The sequence below is a fragment of the Chamaea fasciata genome, unplaced genomic scaffold (assembly GCF_029207755.1).
Source record: "Chamaea fasciata isolate MVZ Bird 193981 ecotype frontalis unplaced genomic scaffold, bChaFas1.0.hap1 SCAF_2, whole genome shotgun sequence".
In the NCBI taxonomy this organism is placed as follows: Eukaryota; Metazoa; Chordata; class Aves; order Passeriformes; family Sylviidae; genus Chamaea; species Chamaea fasciata.
Window position 1 is genome coordinate 54,460,327 of NW_027094087.1, and position 12,632 is coordinate 54,472,958.

Below are 12,632 nucleotides of genomic sequence, written 5' to 3' on the forward strand. Positions count from 1 at the left end.
GCACACACAGAGACATATGTTTAAAGGAGCAAGGCCCAGTGCAATGCAATCAAGAAATACCAGTTTTAACTTTGACTATATTACGTGCTTGTCTTAAATCAGGCCACATCTGAGAAGCAAGAATGCTGTGTATTTATCGCCCAGTAGTAAGCAATTTCTGCACTATCTAAACATGATGTGAAAGTCAGAATTATATTTTTAGTGATCTGATAAAACAAGAAAAGAAAAAAACTTTTACCCTCACCAAAACTTGATCCTCTGCCTCCAGCATACACAATTTGAAAATCCTGAGTTAGTGGGAAGATCAAACTCAGGTCCCCATCACAAACTGGCTGTAATTTTAATCTTTTCCAGTCTTCTGTTTGAGGAACTGTGTAAGCATGAGCTCTGCATGTAGGCCATCACATGCAAAATATGATGCCTATGGTCCAGCATGTGGGTCAGATGCCGTAAGTTACACTGCAATAAATACTGCTAGTAAAATGCTCAAGTGTAGTTTCAGGGGATGGGTCTTGTCTAACACTAGCTTAACATTTAAAGGTGTAAATGGGGGAATTGGTGAGTGGCCTGGATGAAGAGGAAGGCAAATGTGGTTTGAAGGCTTTCACAGAGGAGATGAGAGCAGCATTAGTGGTGAAGAGCTGTGTATTCCCAAGCAGCAGCTGTGATCATGATTTTCATTTCACTCTACCACAGAAACCTCTGAAGGTGACTTGCTCTGTATCCAAGGTGAGAGAGACTGTAGGCAAGTCAAACAGCTTAAATCTCTCTGAATCTGTGATTCTGTGTCACTATCTCATCACACCATGCTATGTAATGTAGTATAAAAATGAAAAAATATATAGAAAACCGAGTCCAGTCTCAAAAAGCATCCGAACCTGACGGGACAAGTGCCACTAGAGGGAGATGGTTGTACGCAGTTGCGGTGCGTTCCTGCGCTGCGGGATGGGGCACAGCGACGGCGGGGACAAACAAACGAAGCCCCGCAGACACGCCTCGGTGTAGCTGGAGCCACACAAACTGCAAATCCTGCCCAAAAAACGGGCAGAACCCAGACTGCTGCCCTCAGCAGTGCTGTACTGCTGTGTTCGTGCTGCTCTCTGTTCCTAAGGTGGGTCTGCAGAGCCGCCCCAAGCTGGAGACGAGAGAGCGGAGGCTCGTCCCGTTGAAGCAGCGCCCACACCCTGAGAGCTCAGGAAGCTCTAGCGGCTGCAGGACACAGCTGCTCCACGTCTTCACATCCAGCTGGGCACCTTCTCGTTTCTGCAAGCTTGCCCACTTCTATTCCAATATTCCCTGAACTCCTTGCATTATTCACGTTTTGTGAAAGACACACTGAATGCCAGCACTCTCTTTGCTGCTGCCACGTTAGCAATGCAGAGTACATCCCTCTGCCCCTGGAGCCTGGCACGCAGGCCAGGAGTCTGGGCCAGAAATCCTGAATGCATTTGGAACTCTTTCAGTCTGGAGACACTTCCTATTAATTAATCCTGGAAAGCTTTACAGTCATTCCTAAAATAAAAGAAGAAAAATTTTCAAGTTATCCCTAGAGCAGCTCAGTGTTAGCAAACTTTTTCTCTTTGGAAGACACAGGACTACTGTTCCTTAAAGGCATGTCTGCTCAGGCAGGATCTGACACATGGTGGTTCCTCCCTGCACCTGGCACAGCCCAAGATCTCACTTAGAAGCCAGAGAGTGAAGCAGTGCTGCACTTGAGATACTCTTACTACTACTACTACTACTACTACTCTACTACTATTACTACTACTACAGTAGCATGGAAGACAATGTCACTGCAGCTCACAGCCCCTTCTCTGCCAGCCAACTCCAAGCCCGGAGCATAGAAGGTCACACATGTTTGTGTTTATCTACGCCTGCATGCCCCTTTGCAGAAGCACCTTCTGTACTCTGTGCTCTGTACTGTACTCTGCAGTGCTGAGTTCATTTTCCCCATCATGGGCAGCGCCAGCAACAGGTGAGATAAAGCCAAAGGTTGCTGTTAATTTTACTGGGTATCTTGGTAGTTTCTGCATTATTTTGAATTTCACCCAAGGGTTTCTCAGCGTGCACAAATCTTCTGGAATGACATCAATCCCGAACAACTTTAAAGGAAAAGAAATATCTCTATTCTATCTGTACCACGGAGCTTTTCCTTACTTGTTCCTCTCAAAATCATGGAGTGGTTGTTCAGACTACCTGTTCCATGGTAGGCATTGAAACTGCTGTGGAGTTTCAATACTAGGCATTCTCCTCTGTATGCAGAGCTGTAACACTTAGCCAACAGCAATCTTCTTGCAAGTGACACATTTCCCTGTTTTCTGTGTTTCAATAATGCTTATTATCATTTGCAAAAACTCCTTCAGTTTTTTTCTTTTCACTGTAATGTCCATGAGTTCTATGAAAACTCTGAATTCTCTCTTGCAGCTCTCTTTCTGCTACATGATTTTCTGCTTCTGCATTTAAATGTCTCTGATTTCACTGCCAGTCCCCACTGCTGTCTATCCCTATTTCTGGCAGCCTGTAGCTGGGTGCTTGTGCTGAGATTAATGACTCCAGTGAAAATCCCAGCAGAAGCAAGGAGTTGAGGTTTTACTATGATTAGTACAGCATGTGGAGAGTCACAAATTTACTTCCATCCTTCAGCTCCACAGAAACAAGGTTTTGGGTGTGTTAATAGGGTGAAGCCTCGCAGCATCCTTGGCTTGGCCTTTGTCCGCAGGTTCCTAAATTGTCCTTGCAGCTCCTCAAGGCACTTGAAGACTCACTGCTGCACACACAGGTGGGTTACTGTTCTATCGGAACCACACAAGGACAACACTGAGTCCGCTCGAGATTGAGGAGGAGGAGGAGAGAAGGGAAACTATGTCTGCACAGCTGAGTGGAGGTTGGAGCACTCACCAGGATTTTAAAAGCATTCCTTCTTCAGCTGAGGCCAATGTGGTTTCACTCCTTGTAACCATAGTGGAGCAGAGCTCACCAGCCACAGGTCAGTAAGAATGAAGTGATATGTGGTGGAAAGCTGAAGGGGTGATGAGGAGAGAAATGGAGGCTACTATGGCTATACAGCCATCGTCCAGCATGCAAGATTTGTAAGGCCAGAGAGAGAGGTCAGCAGAAGGCACCTGCCCTTGTGGCCCAATTCTTATAGAAGCAGGAGGCCCATGTGTAGAGAGCTCTGTCCTTGATGTTACTGATGCAATTTATCCAGCAACTCTTTTGGGACAAATACTCTTCCCATCACTGGAACAGAGATTTACATCAGTGCATTGGAGTGCTTGGATACAAAGAAGACCTGTGTCATCAGTTTTTCATCTCTCTATTAGCATTTCCCTCTTCTCTCAGAGTCCTGCCTGCCTTTATTGTGCTGTGTATTCAGCATCTGTGAAAAAAACATTTCCAGACTTTCCAGCCTCAAGTCAAACAATATTGACTTTTAAGACAATTTACATTATTGACCATCAAGACACACAACAAAACCAAGGCACTTCCAGCTGAAGGTTATGAAAACACCAGGTGTGGGAAAGTCCCATAGGTCCATACTGGGAAATCCCTTTCTCCGGTCCAGGTTGTAGCTGCAGGTGTTCCATGATCAGGGAAGACTCAGGCACTAGATTCAGTGCATCAGGGCCCAAAGTCTCACACAGACCCATGGTATAAATCCTTCAATACAGAAAATGTTTGCGTTGGAATAGGCAAAAGTACAATGTTTATTACAGAGATCAGAACAAACCTCTTCTACTGTAGCTGTGAAATAATTCTGAATTTTGTAATTTAACCAAAGATATGATAATCTGTCACACTTAATAATCATCTGTCTTCTTAAATGAATCGTAATAAAATCAGAGGGGTTTGATTTTTGAAATTAAAAAAGCATTTTAGTTTCACTCTGTTCACTATACAACACTATGTTGTATCACTGGTACAGATACTATGTGGGAAACAACAGGAAGAACCAAGTAAACCCTTACTGAGCAGTACGGTGGTTAAGGGGTAGCAAATCAGAAGCTGGAGCTCTGATCCATGTTCTGTTGCAGGCTATCTTCATTCATCAAGGCACTTAGACAATGTGCTTTTGTTTGTTTGAGGTCTTAGAGTTTAGGAAAACATCAGACGTTTCGGATTTGGGGACTGCAACTCATTAAAAATACAGGTTTTCTTCCTATAGTAAACAAAATGTATTTACAAGAAATACCAGGAATTATTTGCAAGACCTTCTATAGCTTGCAAAAATGTTGCAGTTTTGACAAATATATCCTATTTGTAATTTGTAGTCCAGGAATAAAGTCATCCTTTTTTTTTTTTTTTTTTTTTTTTTTTTTTTTTTTTTTTAGCAATGACAAGCCTTATGATGTAAAATGACATAGTGCTAGCAGAGAGAAAAAATCTGATCCCTCTCCAAGTATCATGGGAGGAAACACAGGGTCAGCATATAACTTCATTGATTTTACATAGGGGTGAGTCTGCCTTTCATTTTGTTTCAACATTGATACAAAATAGACCTTTCAGAGCTGAAAGCACTGATACCATCGCTGCTGCAGCTGAGTCCCAGGTTGTACAACGAAATAACGTAACACGAGACCTTGTATTTCTTAACTATTTTATTCTATTCACAGTTCCTCTGCTGCAATCCAGATCACTTTTCGCAAGGTACAGGAGACAAGACTCAGTCTGAGACATGAGGTTTCTGTAGTAGTATGATGAGCAAGCATGGAAACAAAAGGGAAGTCTTCCAAATCTAAGTATATTCCTGTAACGATGAGCCAAAGTCCTTTGCCATATCAAGGTTCACTGCAGCAATCACGGGCTGTAAAACTATGCGGGACAAGAAACTGGGTCAAAAACTTTGTGTCATCCTTCTAAAATTATGTGCACACACCCACAGCAGCTCAACCTCCTCAATCACAGATGCAGTTTAAAGAAATTATCTGGCTCAAAATGGCTGTGGTTCATCATTAGAGAAGGTGCTTACACTTTCTAGCTCCACTTCAGCATAGGACCACACCACTGCAGAGAAGTAATAACTCTGGCCTGCATGGCTCCCGTGGGGAAGGAGGCAGGCATGCCAAAAATAGAAGGATGTGCCATACAGTGGAGTGAGGTGGAGAGAGAGGGGAGAAAATGATTCTGCAATTCCCAGAAACAGAGCTGACATAATTTTGTCTCAGCTATGAGCTTCAAGTCCATTCCCCTTCTGAACAGATTGGCTTGACATACAGCCACAACATGAAACTGCAACGCACATTTGTCTGGAGGACACGTGGCAGTGTAAAATCCTAGGAACCTCAGATGTAAGGAAATATTTGCATGCCTGATAAATCTCTCTTAAAAGTGGTTTCCCATTCATTCAGTTACACTTCATATCTGGATTTGAGCAAACCGTGACTTACCCCATATAACATAATGGCTGCCTCAGATCAACATTATTTTCCTGTGAAAGAATGGACCACTAATGAGCTTCCACTCTCCTAATACTTGTACAATTACTGATTTGGGGTCATCTCAGCATATTTCTTGCTCACACTACTCTTCAGGGGAGGCAAGGAAATGGGACATATTTCTGTATTACTCATCCAAGAATTTTTGTTTGTTTGTTTGCTTTCTGTCTTTAATGTCTAGGCATTTTTCCTTTGGGCTCTTTCTGGAAAAGCAAATGGCAGCCACATGAGTGAGCTTCTTGGGCTAATTCTGAATATTATCATTCCAGAACAAGGGGGGTATGAAGTTATTTTTTGTTTGGAGGAATTTTAGTGGAAGATTCAAAATCCCAGGTGGCAAAGCAGAGAGCTGGTTCTCTTGAGGGTTCAAACACTCGATTTTTAAGTAACTTGAGGGATCACTAGGCATTTATAGGCTCTTCACACCATATCCAACCTTGACCACATTATTGTTGTCCTAATTCCTATTTGGTGAATTCATAAAACAAGCTGGTCTGTACATAAAAAATTCTATGTGTTTCTCATAGTAGACTTCAAGGTCTAGACACAATTGTATGTACAGTACTTTTCTAATGATATTTTAAATACCTGGGTTATCTGGAATAACAGGAATGTGAGCATCTGAATGTAATAGACATGTATATACAGATAACATCAACATTAAGGTCAGCAAAGAACAAATCTCATATGAATATATCTTTTTTCTACAGGCTCTATTGGGTGGGTCCCCATTTTAATTTTTATCTCACCAACACTTCACACTGCTTAAAAACAACCATAAATGGTTTAGAAATACATCTTTTTCCTTATCATGTAAATCAAGAGTATGTGAACACGTATGGTCAATTGAGGGAATGATCATATTTTGCATAGGAATATTTGACTTACAGCTATCATCAAGATTCTTGCAAATAGTGGCTGGGTCTACAGTACCCACAGCTGTTTCTGGTATGCAATTGTCATCTACTGGTTTTGTTTCAATGAGACTTTCCCATAGGACAGGATTAATAAGAGGGAGAGGGGGCAGTGAATCTTTCAAATGCATTCAGTGGCACAATTAATATCCAAGTATAGTCCAGAGCATTATGATGTACAGATCTGTCTTCATTTTCTGTTGTTTATGTACATGAGATTCTTGATGTCATTAGGAATAAAGTTAATATCATCATAGGCAACATCCAAATACTAGAGATCTTCTAATAAAAATAACCTACAAAGAAATAAAATAGAATGATGAATTAGAAAATAAAATCAGAAATAGCAGAGAATCATAGAGTCAGAAAAAAAATAAAGGCTGAAGGGGACCTAGTTCTGCTCTGCAGTTCACAAAAGGAGTAGTGAAAGTTTTTGAAAGAGAGGTCTGACTGCTAGAAGTACCCTAATTTAAGTCACTTATCTGAAGTTTTATGGTTTTATATAATTTGCTGCATACACAAGATGAGTCAGAAAAGCAGGGAGGGTGAGGATCACATTTTTAAAAAGTTTGGGAAAATTATTTCTTTAGGTCCAGAGTCCTGTGCTCCTGATGGAGATATCTGAAGGTCTAAACTGGTGCTGCTGAGTAGGGTTTGGCCAGAACTCCCTTCCAGCCTTCATCTACAACTCTGTTGTCCAAAAACAGTCTTTGCCCAGGCAAAAGCTTTAAGTCTATAACTAAAATGTAAAATTTTAGCTTTACATCACTTTAGTGAAGTTATGGAAAATAAGCAGCATTTACCTGTATAAGAAAGAAGAGTAAGTTATTGAATGACAGATTAAGGCAGACGAAGGTAACCATTAAAGGGGTCAAGTCTGAAAGGTGCAACAAAAAGTAGGCCCAAAAGAGACATACAAAGTGAATCAGCTTCATAAAGTAACACTCTTCCATGTTTTTCAACTGTGTTAGACTTCCCTCTGTAACCTTCCTAAAGCATACTGGATATATTCACTCAAGAAGCCTAGTCAAGTTCTTGACTGTACTGATCCTCTAGAGAGGATCCAAACCATTCAAACATGCAATCCAAAACATCTCCAGAAGCCAGGCAGAGAAACTCTTCTGCAGCTTGTTGCTCTTTTATCAAATTCTTTCTTTCATTTCTAACTTGGGAAGTTTTAAACAAACTCTGATAGGAGAACACTGATTCTGCATTCTTAGTATTATTGTTGCATACACTGTCTCAAACTACACAGATCCTGAGATAATATTTAACTATTGCCTTATATAATTTCAAATACACTTCAATATATATAATCTATCATCTAATTCCATAGAAACCAGAACTTAATCATTTCCACAACAGATACACAATAAAGTGTATCTATGCAACGTACACTACCTATTAATCCCTGAACTATTATCAAATATAAATTCAAGGGTTCCAATAAATATGACAAAATCTAAGGGTTATAATAAATATGTAGATGAGTGTAAATAATGAAGATTACTGTAATGAAAGAGAAGTTATATCCTGCATTGGGGTTCAGAATTTTCTAAGATCCCTGGCATCTGCTTTGCAAGGAAAACAATGTTTCAGTGCTGCAGATTTCCCAGGGCAGTAACAGATAATAACAGATAACTATAGTCAGAGGAAGAAAGCATTGTCTCTATTTCATTAAAATTAAAAACCCAAATGAAAATCCTTCTTTGTGTAAACAAAAATCTACAACATGTGATTGTAAATATGAAAAACATTTCCAGCAAAAATGAAAATCCAATTCAGACATTCTTACTGGTAGCTGTAAAACATTCAAGAGATGTATTGTGAACAAGACAGTCTGAGGAAAAACTGATGTCTAGGTCCCAAGTGGAAGTGTTGTGTTGCTTCTTGTAGCAGAAAATTGCTTTTAGCCTTCAGGGTATATTCCTTAAAGATGCATTGCTCATTTTGCTGTGTTCAAGAGTCAGTAACAGCTTTCATTTAAAGTATCTTTAGGAATTGTAACCGCACTGACAGAAAAGTGATCTTGTATTTCTTACTCTACTACTGCATGAAAATTAAGTGCTTAGAATGATTCAAAACTAAGTATTAGTGATTTAAAACTTAATATTAGAGTAGCTGTGGGGATAACTGATTTACATGGGTTTTTTTCTGTAGTACCCTTGCCTTAAATTTTCCTTTGTTTATTTCTTCTTTCTTTTGTCTCACCTCCTTTTGCCATTTCCTCTGTACCTTTACTGTATCTCATCTTCTTTCTGATGCATCCTGCATAATTTTCATGGCACTTGGCCAGCACTGCACCTATTGTGAAACTGTAATTCAACCCAAGTTACGTCAAAGCACCATTCAAGGTAGTTGGTTTGGCACTTTGCTGCCTGAGTAGACAGGAATTCTTGCAGCCATGCCTGGCAAAGACCAGCATCCAGGATTGTTATTCTTATGAACTAGATCTGGGAAGTATCTATCATGATTCTGCTCTGTTGGGAAACTTGCTTTGGAGGGAATCAAACCTCTCGTTAATTCATGCAAACCTGTAGTTCTGGGCTGCAAATGTGGGTTACATGGGTATTATCTTGGCTAAGGAGATAGGCATATCTCTGTTGGAGGTGTATAAGGCAAGAACCAACATGGTCAAACAGGCTGTGCACTGCCAGGCTCCAGCTGGGTCTGAAGAAGGGGTCCTTTGAGTTGGATTTGCACTTGACCACAGCAAATCTGATGAATGGTCTGGGTTGTGTCTTTACATTGGATTTTGAAGGGACTTTGGAGTGCACGCTCATTGGTGAGGGAAGTGTCTGTTCACCTGACTAGCCTTGAGCACTGTCAGATCCTTCTTTTCCATTTTCATTATATGTACTCTTTACTGTTCTAGCTGGATATTTGTCCAAAAAGCCTTCCTGCTGAAGAGAAGAGGAAAAAAGACACTTGTAATGAGGGATCCTCTGGCATTCTTTGTGATGAAAAGATCATGGGACAAATTCTCCATACCCTATATGCAGTTTTCTTGTTCAGACAAAATGCACCAACAATTAAGACCAAGCATCTCAGTGCTGCCAATCACAAAATATGTTAGTCTTTTTTCTCAACACAAGCAGAGTTTTCCTACACACTGTACTGGACGATGTGTTGCATCCAGCAGAAGAGCTGGCTCAGAAGCAGGACAGAAAAGACAGGTTTTCAGAGGTTCCTTGTGAGTTTAACAAGGAATGAATGAGCAGTGTTTGCTCTCCTGCGTTTGAAATATGGCCATTTGTATCACTGACAAGTCCCTATTTAGGGATCCTGAATCCATTTGCAAGGTGCCATGTGCCAATGCAATGAGATCTTTCACCTGAGAAGCAGATGGGGCTCCTTTGGTAAGTGCTCCCCTCCCCTTCTGCTCCACAGTGTTCCATGTATCACCTAAACTTCATGCAGATCCTACTGAATGGAAAGGCAAATCAGGCAAATGCCATATGAAAAAAGCACCACGGAAGGGACATATTTAAAGTGTGATGGCAAAAGTGAGGTCGGTCGTGGTCAAGGAACAGGGAATTGGGAAAGGAACAAGGGAATTAGCTTCTGGAAATTGTCTCGACAGTGCCTGTAGAATTGGACACTTCACAGAACTTCAGTCACCAGCAGCTTCATGGAATTTCTTACACTTTTTTTAGGTGTTGTTTGCATCACTGTGGTCACAGGGTGGATAATGCATTAAATTGATAAACATGCTTTAAGTCTGTGAAAAACTGATGAAGCTGATTGAGACAAACTTGAGCTGGGTCCCTTGCTTACCTAGAGCCTGGCTCAAGCCAGGGCTGACAATGAAACAATGCCTGGAGTGGCCTCTGACAGAGGTCAGACAGCCTTTACAGCTGCCTCAGCAGGTGGAGGGTGACCGAAGTGTTCTTTCTACCTCTGGTGGCAACTGTAAATTTAAATTCTGACTGAAAGTAACAAACACCCTCATTAAGCCTTATTTGCATATAAAATTTTGCTCCCCTAAGAATGGAAATGAAAAGAAAAGTGAATATGCCTTATATTTATAGTCACAAAAACCCCACCTATAGCATGTGATTCTTCCACCTCATTGGGAAGCGCTAAAAGTTACAGTATAGACAAGGGGAGTTCCAGGAGCAGAAGAAAGAAAGAAAGAAAAAAAAAAAAAAAAAAAAAGGGTTGGTGGAGGAAAAACCTCTGCCTGCTTTGGGTTGGTCAAGACTGTGTCTCTCCTCTGCCCCTGAAGGGATGCTTAGGTGAGCTTTGCACCTTTAACTACATTGGAGCAGATATATTTTATGGATATAATAAATATATGTCACTGATAGGTCTCTGTTACTCTGCCTTTGGTAGTGACATACAGTAACACTCCGTAGTTAGTGCATTTATCACCAATGCATTTATCAGAAATTCTGAACCTGCTTTCCTGTTGCTCCAATAAACTGCACTGGTTTTGAACCTGGATTGTACAAGTTCTTACTGAATTTGATGAGGCTGATGGTGCCAAATTGGCTATAATCAGAAATTAAACACAGTCACACCCAGCCCCTCTGATCTCTGAGGACCAGCTGGAGTGCAAGGCGCTTCATTTTCTGCCAAATTTCTATATCCTTAATACAACAGTTGGCACTGAGCCCCAGTGTCCCACACCTCTGGGCTGGATTGACCCTGGCTGGATGCCAGGTACCCACCAAAGCCACTCTGTCATTGTCCTCAGCTGGGCAGAAGGGAGAGAAATATAACAAAAGGTTTGTGGGTCAAAGTAAGGACAAGGAGACATGGCTCACCAGTTACCATCATGGGCAAAATTTGGCTTGGGGAAATGAGCTGAATTTATTATCAATTGAACCAGGGCAGAGTAATAAGAAAAACCTCAAAATCTTAAAGCATCTTCATCCCTCCTGTCTTCCTGGGCTTAATTTCACTCCTGATTTTTCTACCTTTTTCCCCCTCAGTGGTGCAGGAGGACAGGGAATGGGAGCTGCGGTCAGGAGCTTACCACAACTACTGAAGAGCTTGGCCTTGGCCAGAAGTGGGCCCATCCTGGAGCTGGTTGGCGTAGGATCTGTCAGATACGGGGGAAGCTTCTGGGAGCTTCTCATGGAAGATTAGCCTTTACCCTCCTCAACACCAAAACTGTGCCATGGAAACCAAGTAAACACTGTGTCAAAGGTTCATTTCATACACATGCTGGAAATGTGCTCAGGGCTTTGCCACCAGAGCTATCCCCAAAGACCTCATTTTGGAGGACCATTGAGCCCTTAGCTACTCCCTGGTTTCTGAACAGCACTGCAGACAGCAGTCATTTAGTCATCAACATTTTTATCAACAAGAAATACTTCATAAATTATCCTTCACTCATTCTCTTTAACTCCACAGTGTTGATGCTCTGTTCCCTTAATAAGGGAGGCTTATTTCTGGAGACCTGCTGAGGGAGAAGTCACTCTTTATATCTCTCAGCTACAGCTTAGCTCGCAAAGAAAGCTGGGACTATTGGCTTACCTCCCTGACTTTCCTGCCCTCGGCCACAGTGTCTGACAGCTTCCAGCTCTCATGTGGGCACAGTTGACCCTTCATGATATTTCTGCTGCTTTTTCAATCAACAACCTCATTTTGTTACAGCCCCGCTTTCTACACCCCCCTGTGAGGGCAAAGACAGTGACACCACAAAACACTGCCTTTGTTCCAGCCCAGGGCTTCTGCTCTTCAGTCTCAGTCTCAAACTTCATGAAGCAAAAAACAATTCCATCCACCAAGATGATGGAAATACCCTTGCTGAAGAGTTGCTTGCTGATCAATGGGCATGCTGCTGTATAAATATCTTTCAGGTGTGATAGTTACATTATGAGAAATGATCCTTGAACAAACTTTACTGCAAGCTCTTAGATTTCTGTCGTGTCTACCAAATAAATACACAATCTCTAAATAGCATTCATCAGTAATGTGTACTACTAGAATGAGAGCCAGCACAGCAGAACTCTGATTCTGGATAAAAGGGTTTTCTATCATTTTAAAAATTGTTTAAACCATTGAATCACAGCTCTGGTAGTGAGCCAGAAATATTTACATCTGTTTGGGCAGTGCCAGACTGGAACTGTATCATACCTAAACAGATTTTACCAGACTTTCAAAATAATATTTAGCAGGCCTTAATAATATCAAGGGATATTGTATTATCTGACTTTTCAACCTTCTTTAACTGAGTTTTCTCTACTATTTTTGTACGGTTAGAAAAGTATTACTTTTAATATATTACTGTTACTCCTTTTAATTTAGTATTCTATAATGAGGATAAGTACAG